Source organism: Aricia agestis, chromosome 1 (genome assembly GCF_905147365.1).
Source record: "Aricia agestis chromosome 1, ilAriAges1.1, whole genome shotgun sequence".
NCBI classification, from domain to species: domain Eukaryota; kingdom Metazoa; phylum Arthropoda; class Insecta; order Lepidoptera; family Lycaenidae; genus Aricia; species Aricia agestis.
Window position 1 is genome coordinate 25,843,175 of NC_056406.1, and position 9,266 is coordinate 25,852,440.

Here is a 9,266-nt window from a genome sequence, read left to right on the forward strand (position 1 = left end):
CACCCCGTGGATTGACATTCGAGGTTTGAATTACAAATGCCGCCATTTGTTACGCCCCGGACGCACAGGGATGGCCCTAAGGGTCAGTGCACATTGCGATGCGACGAAACGATGCGATGCATTTTAAGATTCAAAATTAAAAACTAATCTTTGTTTACGACACATTAAAATCGAATTGAGAGATTTGCTTTACATTGCTGACGTAATCATGCGGAATTTTCGCCGCGGAACTTCGGCATGGTGCTTTTAGACACTTAATATTTAATAATAATATTATGATCGCGTTTTTATTATTTTTTTATGAAATAAGAGGTCACCTCAGACCTGATGGAAAGCAAATACCGTCGCTTAAATGAAAAAAAACTAAAAGGTTCTTGATTTTTTTAGGGTTCCGTAGCCAAATCGCAAAAAACGGAACCCTTATAGATTCGTCATGTCTGTCCGTCCGTATGTCACAGCCACTTTCCTCCGAAACTATACTAATAAAAATTGGTAAGTAGATGTAGTCTGTAATCCGCAATAAGATTTTGATACAAAAATGGAAAAATTATTAAAAATTTTAGGGGTCCCCAAAAAAAATTTTTTTCATCTAACCTATGCGAGTGGGGTATCTATGGATAGATCTTCAAAAATCATATTGAGGTTTCTCATGTCATTTTTTTCTAACCTCAATAGTTTGGGAGAGAGACTCTTCCAAAGTGATAAAATGTGTGTCCCCTCCCCCTCTAACTTCTAAAGTAAAATGATAAATCTAAAAATAATATAATTATGATGTACATTACTACAAAAACGACCAACGAAAATTGGTTCGAACGAGATCTAGCCAGTAGTTTTTTTTATACGTCATAAATGGTAAACCTTAATTTAACTTTCATTAAATCAACTGTAATATGAAAATAAATCAAAAACCTCTTAATTTCATAGAAATATACCTTATTGCTGCTACGGAACCTTTCATGAGCGAGACAAACTCGCACTTAGCCGGTTTTTCTTTGTTACTGTTTATAATAGCAAAATGTAAGGTTCCCACACCATTAACTATTTAAGGATACCTGCGGCACTAGGCTAGTAGCCTAGTGCCGCATAGGTTAGATGAAAAAAATTTTTTTCATCTAACCTATGCGAGTGGGGTATCTATGGATAGATCTTCAAAAATCATATTGAGGTTTCTCATGTCATTTTTTTCTAACCTCAATAGTTTGGGAGAGAGACTCTTCCAAAGTGATAAAATGTGTGTCCCCTCCCCCTCTAACTTCTAAAGTAAAATGATAAATCTAAAAATAATATAATTATGATGTACATTACTACAAAAACGACCAACGAAAATTGGTTCGAACGAGATCTAGCCAGTAGTTTTTTTTATACGTCATAAATGGTAAACCTTAATTTAACTTTCATTAAATCAACTGTAATATGAAAATAAATCAAAAACCTCTTAATTTCATAGAAATATACCTTATTGCTGCTACGGAACCTTTCATGAGCGAGACAAACTCGCACTTAGCCGGTTTTTCTTTGTTACTGTTTATAATAGCAAAATGTAAGGTTCCCACACCATTAACTATTTAAGGATACCTGCGGCACTAGGCTACTAGGAATATAATAATATTATGAAGGGGACGGCGCGTACGCAGTCCCCACTACCAAAAATTACGCGTCCGAGTTATCCGCATTAGGGATAATCGCAGAGGTCAACCCGACCGCAGTGCAATGGAAGGGCCTCGCTCTGGGGGAACCGCCTTCTTGATCACGGTATCCCCTACGCCAGGTAAGTATGATTACACCTTCTCAACCCAGGGTAGTCATTCTGCGTTTCGCGTTTTCGATAGCGCGATGTAGGGACTTGAGAGTGACATCTAGCGGACTTTTGATGCACTACGTAGTTGCGCCACATGTCAACATTCCAAACATAGGTGGCGCTTTTGGTTTAGATAGGGGAGAATTGGCTTTATTATTTCGTATACTCTGAGCACTTTGTATGCGATGCACCATTAAAAATTTTTATTCATAGGCAGTTGACGGACCTTCGTCATTTGGTTGCGTTATAACTTATAACTTATTAACAATAATTCAACCAGTCGTCAGCTGATAACGACGAGTCAAAATGACTCGTCGTTATCAGCTGACGACTGGGTTTGACGTGACGCTACCAAATTACGCTGGTCCGCCATTTGTCTTTAAATCAACTTCTATGATAGTACTGTGTTGTCATAGAGTAATATGTATGGCTGGTCTCTGGTGTTGTGAAATCTATAAGATAGTAAATAATTGTTAGTTACTTAAAACTAATTTTAAGTACCATAACTTATGACTAGACATCGGATTATAATATGCACGATCAAAGTGCCGAAATCGACCTATGCGTAGAACAAAGTCTGATCTGCAAAATCACTACTTTTCAATAGAGCAATCAGAAGATTTGCAAGTTGAAAAACTTGAATAGCTTAAAAACTGTAAGACTTATTATATTTTTGATTTTTTTGTATGTTATTGAGAAATTCCTCTTTATTTACGTGGTATATATTATTTTTAATAATTCATTTTGTGTATATGAAGTAATAATTTTCCTTATTACTTCATATACACAAAAAAGTTTTTTTTTTCTTAAAAAAACGTTTATTAATAAAAAATCTCAAAACAGGTGGTGTTTTGAACAAAAATGCTAACATTAAATCATAGTAGGCACTAACAAATCTTACAGATATTTTGTTAGTGCCGACTGTATATTTCGACTGCTCCTTGGTTTTTTATTTTAAAAGGGGGCGAATGAGCAAACCGGTCACCTGATGGAAAGCAACCACCGTCGCTCATGGGCACTTGCAACATCAGGGGAGCTGCAGGTGCGTGGCCAGCCTTTTAAGAGGCTCTGTTCTTGCAGGTTTGTAGGTCGTATAGGTCCAGAAAATTTACAGATGGCGGCTCATGAAGATGATGACTCATCAAGGTGATGAGAATGGTATATATTCCCGTGGAATGGTTAAATGTTGCAGGAGGTGTGATAGCGAACAATTATACTCCCCGTGATTCAGCGGATAGAAGATGCAGAGCGAAGACACATCTCAGCGTAATTCCAAGGGGTCTAGACTCTAGCTTGTTTGAAACACAATGGCTGTCTACAATCCAAGCAGCCCTTCGTTGGTTATTATCCAGAGGGAAAAGTTGGTATTTTGTCCTCATCTTTGGCCCCTGCCCAAAGATGAGAATAGTATTCCACGTGAGGCCGAATCTTTACCTTGTAGAGTTTTAGGCGTTGCATCGGACTGAAATACTGTCTCGCTCTGTTAAGAATACTAAGCTTAATTAAGGCTAACTTGGCCTTACCCGTTTATCGCCCGTGAACTGAACATTGACATGAAAAGTATCCCATGTCCTTTCCCTTGATTTAAAGTATCCCCATTTTAAATATCAGAAAAATCCGTTAAGCGGTTTGGGCGTGAGGAGGGAACAGGCGAATAAACAGATAGATAAACACACCTTTGCATTTACAATAATGTAAGCATGGATATAGATTATATTTGGTTTATATTTCAATATCTCTTCTTTCGGCCAGGAAACTTAGGAACTAGTACTAGTAACCTAAGTGATCCTATTCCTATGTAAGTCGTATTCCTCATGTCAGAGGGTCGTGACCTCCCCTTTCATAACCTTCCTGGTTCCTGCTAATGATGTTACGCTAGCTTTTCCTGTCTTCGTCTATTCGAAGAGCGTCGTAGACGATTGACTCAATTTTTTTGGATTCATTGGATTTGATCGGACTAACGAATTGGACGGTGGCCCCTCAGTTCTTCGCCCCGAGTCTTGCCAGTGCCTATTTTAATATTGCCTCCTTCCTTTTTCGCTACATAGCCAAAATGGACACATGTCAGGTATTCTAAGATACATTTATGTGAGGAATGTGGTACAGAGCCTTGTTTTTATGTTCAGCTTAGCCAGAATGGATGTGTTGCTTCTGAAAGCAGTCCATGAAAGGCGCATTTTCCTCCATCATTACATCCCGAAGGCGTCGATTTGTCTGCGGTCTGCAGACTTCAGAGTTCGGAGTCAGAGTTCAGAGAGAGTTGGAAATGGAGTAGGAATTTGTACTAACAATTCTCGACTATCCAGAGTACACGTACTGTCGGAAATTTCTAAGTCTTCTAGCTGTATTAAAGGTGAATTTTTCGAAACTAGATGCCGCTTCTAAAGAAAGTAGAGATGGTTGAATGCTATTAACGGTGAGGTCAGCAGATGGATTAGGCTCTTCGTTAATTTCATGCCAAATATCGTCCAGTTGCTGGCTTATTTCTTCTGCACTCGGAGGCAAAGGCGAATGTTGCGGTGTTATATTGTTCTCATCAAATGAAATGTCAAGAAATGTATTACAAGCAAATCAAATTTTACATATAATATGTATACATATTATAGTATTGTAAAAAATACTTCATTTTATTTGTAAATAAATATTTTTAAAAATAATACAATGTTGCTGTAAGGTACATGATATTATGCGCACAAAGGTGATAATTTTATGATTTTCATTTGTCACACACCACAAGTTGTAAGGTAATACAGATTCAAACCCTTTTTATATAAAAAAAAAAAACCGGCCAAGTGCGAGTCGGACTCGCGCACCGAGGGTTCCGTACAAACCTGCAAGGTTTACAAAGTTCGTTCATTACGACAATCGAGTCATAACTATGGTATTTTTATTGCAAAATGAAATTCATAACATTACAATGGGGAAAGATGGAGGAGCATAAATTTAAGACAAAGATCTCTTTATCGTTTAAGTAATAGCTCTACGCGTTCATGAGGAAAAAAGTAATAAGTTTATATTTATTAAAAAATATATATTTTGTAATGTAACTAAAAATTTAAGGTTTTCGGAATTTTTCCTTTATGTGTGCTATAAAACGTTGCTTCATGCCAAATTTCAAGATTCTAGGTCGACTGGAAGTACCCTTTAGGTTTTGATTCCCTTGCGAGTACTTGCGAGTTTCAAAATATGCAGCTTAAATTGCTGTTTCTTTTGATTGCGTTGACATAGAAGTTTGATTTTGTTACAGCTTAAAGGTATTATAGACCTGAGTATTTGGTATGAATTTCAATTTAATACCTCTACGCGTTTATGAGGAAATGGGTAGTAAGTTTAAAATTATTAAAAAAAATATATTATGTGATGTAACTAAAAATGTATGGTTTTCGTAATTTTTCCTTTATCTATGCTATAAGACGTTGCTTCGTACCAAATTTCAAGATTCTGAGTTCACGGGAAGCACCCTGTAGGTTTTGATTCCCTTGCAAGTGTCGAAAATTTGCGGCATAAACGGCTGTATCTTTTGATTGCGTTGGCTTAGAAGTTTGATTTTTTCACAGCTTCAAGGGACAGTAGACTTGAGTAATTGATATAAATTTCAGCTTCATACCTCCACGCGTTCCTGAGAAAAAGGGTCTTGACAGACGGACGGACGGACAGACGGACAACAAAGTGATCCTATAAGGGTTCCGTTTTTTCCTTTTGAGGTACGGAACCCTAATTAAACGTTCTGAAAGCATTTGTTACAAATCTATTCGGAAATAAAACAATTTTTATTAATTTATTTATTTATTTATTTATAGTAGGTATAGCTATCATGCCCAATAGCGGGGGTCACCAAATGGCGGACCGCGGTCCCGACCAATTGTCCGCGTTTTCGAAGATGAACTTCGTTAAAAATAAATTTCGGTCTCGACTTACTGATGACCATCTCGGATCTAATTCAATTGCTTGCACCAATTTCACTCGAAACTTCAGACAGATAATAATTAATAATTATTAGCAACAAAAATTGACACTTTTCTCATTATTTATTACGTAAATAAACACCTTTGTAATTTCCGTAATTACCTTTGTTTAATAAATATTTTTTTACAAAATGTGTGGACCACGAAGGTCATTTCATTTCTTAAAAATGGACCCCGAATGAAACTAATTGGTGACCCCTGCTCTATAGACTATATAATATTATAGAATATAGTCTATAGAAACACTGAAGATGATGATAATAAAGGTTGTATTAACGTTTAGTGCGTGGACGATTGGACAATTAAGCCATTCGGGGCCCACTCCAGTGGCGGATATAGGTCACGCAATTTGCCGTCGGGGCCCACACGTTCATTTATCATTTTAACTTTACAGTGGGCTGTCCCGCGACCCCACACCATTTATTACCTTCTGACAATAAAGGATTTGCATTTTTTTTTAATTTTAAGTGGCAAGTAACATTTCTTTGGATATTAAAGTTGAGTACTTATTTCTTAATAAAATAACTAAGTAATAATTAAGCTACAGTTACTTTATGAATAATAGATAGGTACTTTTATTTTTAGATCATATCACTAAGGCCTAAGGGTGGGTTGCACCAACTTATTTTAATTCTATAACTTTAACTATACCAAAATGTCAAATGAACTCTCAAATCTCTAGTTAAAGTCAATAATGGACGCCATTTTTGACCATAACCTTAAGCTTAACCAAAACAACGCCTTTGGTGCAACCCACCTTAAAACTCAGTTCTTGAAGTTTTTACTGAAGTTTATTAATAAGTATAAACTTGGCTTTTGATTTGTTATATTTAGTTCAAACTTCTGATTATGTATTCAGGCGTAGAAGCTGGGCGTAACCAAACAAAGGAGAATGCAGTAAAGTGGTCCAAATTTCCACCACTAACGAAACCCATTTTGTCCATTAAATATAGAGTAACTTTCATTATGGTCTAGACAAATTAAAAATAAGCTGTCAGTAAAAAGTTACGACCATATGAAAAAATATTTTTGAAGTGAAAATACTGATATTGACATTCATCTATTTCAGTGAAAGCCTGCGGCATGTCATAACATAGATTGAGTAGTTAAAAAGTACAATGAATTATATTAACACTATTTTATGGAATAAAATGGTAGAACTTTTTCATTCCGTCATAACTTTTTACTTACAGTTTATTTTTGGTTGCGGTCCAGTTAAAATGATTCCGTATTTAGCAGACCTTTACGTAAGTGTTATTTGTTGTTGACATTTGCACCAAACTCAATACATTATTATTACATCTACAATATTTTTCATACAAAATAGTAAAAACACGACTTTTCATTCAGTCATAACTTTTCACTGACAGGGTATTTTTTACTGCGGTCTGGATATAATGATTCAGTATTTAGTAGACAATTTTACTATATAGGTCTCTCAAAATTTCCACCACTAGGACTTAGTGGTGGAAATTTTGACCAGACTCCATACATTTTAAAACATACTCCTTTGTTTATGTTCCTGTTACATTACTCAATTAGATATAAAAAGCTACACGCGGCGTTGGTAAGTCTTTAATCGTTTAGTATCTGTATCACAAAGCGGCTATTAAAATAAAAGCCAAGGGAACATCGAGGAATTACGGTGATCCCTTGAAAATCCCGGGTTAACCGGAACAAAAAATAAAGGTTCCTGACTGAGAAAAATGCCTTCTACCCTCAAGTTATCTTAGACCATGTGTCCCTTACGGCCTGTTTCACCACTTTCTGATAAAGTTCCGAATAGGCTACTCACAACTTTCTTGACAGATTCTCCATACTTGATGTGTCAAGTTAATAGGTGGATAGCCTATTCGTCACTTATCAGGAATTGGTGAAAGTGGTGAAACAGGCCCTTAGTGTATCATCTACATATATAAAATTCTCGTTATGTGCGCGAACTTCTTCAAAACGGCTCAACCGATTTCAATTAAATTTTGTATGTACTACCAAGGAAATTGGTTCCTAGGCAGTTGCCAGACCAAGGCGACCAAACTACGTAGGTCCCCCGTCTGCCTAGGAATCAATTTCTCTTCTGAGAAAAGTTTTTTATCTACTTTATATTATACTAGCTGTCCCGGCAAACGTTTCTTTGCCGTATAAAGTATTTCGCACGTATTATTTTATTGAAGTGACTAAATAAGTATGTCACCATGGCAACGTCCATCGCTATCCCGTCGCACAAACAATGGTCGCCGTCAGTCTCGAGTTGTAATACTTAATTTACTATTATTAATTCAAGAAAATATGCACTTATCAATATAAAAAGGGGTAGTATTTAATCGAGTGACTGTAAATTACAGTTTTAAGTGTTAAAATTACTAAATTTAGGTTATATAATTACTATTTGAGCGACTGACTGTGAGTGACGAGAAATTAACAGAACAGCAACATAGAAATTATTTATTTGGGTTACTTAAAATACAAAATGAGCAGCTTCATAATATTTGAGCGTCCTAATATCTGTTTGAGTGTCAACGTTACGTCCTGCATTTTTTATACTGAGCGGCATTTTAACTTAAATGAAGTGTTTCGAATACAAAAACCACTTTGAAAAATACACTGATGAGCAGAGTATAATGAGCACACATTAAAACAAAAAAAAATGAATATGAAATAACTATTAATTGATGAAACACTTTTAATCAGGGATCCCTAGAACAATTTTTTTTATTACTATCAAGCAAATTTTTTGTGAGTAGCTTCATTTGGATAAGAGGAACAACAATTTTATCTGTGAAAAAAAGTGGTAGCTAACAGAGATAGAAAGGATTTCATACTTTTATTTGATGATCCCAAAATATTATGTATTGTTCTATTTGTAGGAACTTAAGTTATATAACGGTAAAAGATTGGAATCATGCCCAACGATTTAGGGGAGGAGGGAGGGTAAACCCCGTATATATAAAAATCATTAATAAATTACAAAAATTATAATCCTTAACGGAATGTCAAAGAAATGGGTAAAAATTTTAATGGCGACCTATACAAAAAAAAAAAACAACTGGCTTCAATTAGTATGAGTCTTGAGCTAAGGCGGGAGCTTCGCTGCGCTTCGCTCCCCATCCCCATCTAACCTAACCCAAAAAAGTCGTATTGGTCCGCAGTCCAACTCGCCTGACTGCAACGATTCCTCGCCCCGCCCCCATTCGAATTCGCACGTATTTAACAACATGTAGTTTTCATTAAAACACGTATCAAAATATAAAATATAAAGCCTTAAATAGAATATCAGTAACCAATTATCATTAATAAAGCAGCTCACAAAAGTTTGCTCACAGTGAACTTTTTAGTAGCTCGTAATAAATAACCTCACTTAGAAAAATGTAATCTATATTTAATATTGAAGTTGCCCGCTATGTATTTCCAGTCGCGTTCCACTTAGTAATACAGTCGCTCGGATAGAATTTTAATATCTGAAATAGATTAATCGCAATCCACAGTTTGTTAGCTCGTTCTGGATT

At 35.9% G+C, this 9,266-nt stretch overlaps 1 non-coding gene across 1 annotated transcript; it reads right to left on the minus strand.

Moving 5' to 3' along the window:
* Nucleotides 1-1,614: 1,614 nt before the first annotated feature.
* Nucleotides 1,615-1,776, minus strand: LOC121734636. Its single transcript, XR_006036773.1, has one exon. It is a non-coding gene; the product is annotated as a U1 spliceosomal RNA (small nuclear RNA).
* Nucleotides 1,777-9,266: the final 7,490 nt, after the last annotated feature.